This window comes from Lactuca sativa, chromosome 2 (assembly GCF_002870075.4).
Source record: "Lactuca sativa cultivar Salinas chromosome 2, Lsat_Salinas_v11, whole genome shotgun sequence".
Classification (NCBI taxonomy): Eukaryota; Viridiplantae; Streptophyta; class Magnoliopsida; order Asterales; family Asteraceae; genus Lactuca; species Lactuca sativa.
In genome coordinates, this window is record NC_056624.2 from 146126637 (window position 1) to 146127150 (window position 514).

Below are 514 nucleotides of genomic sequence, written 5' to 3' on the forward strand. Positions count from 1 at the left end.
GTTTAAGATTTTTAAGAATAAACATGAATGTACACACATTACTGATAAGAATAATGTGGGTGGTATATTTCTTATTACATTAGTTGGGTTTTTTTTTTTTATTAGCTATTCATTTATGATTATAAAGTATTTTTGTAATTGTTTTGATTTTTACATGGATGTTATGTAGTAGGTAAAGATTACAATTTAATAGCTGAACCTTACAACATTAAATTGTTTGTGTATCTAATCAAAATTTGAAATTTTCACAGCCAACAATCACGAAGGCGTTTATTTCTAACATAATGCTTGCTTCCAATCATAACTAGCTAGCGTTTTTAGTGTTTCTTTCATCGTGATATTAATCATAAACGAATTAGCAATAAATTTGTAATTGGATATTACATATTTCACCAGAAAAAAAAAATATATTTTACAGTAATTTGATAGATATATAGAAATAAAAGAATGATTGATAGTTCCCATTTATTTATTAATAAATGATTAAAATGGTGATTAATATATTTTATATAAT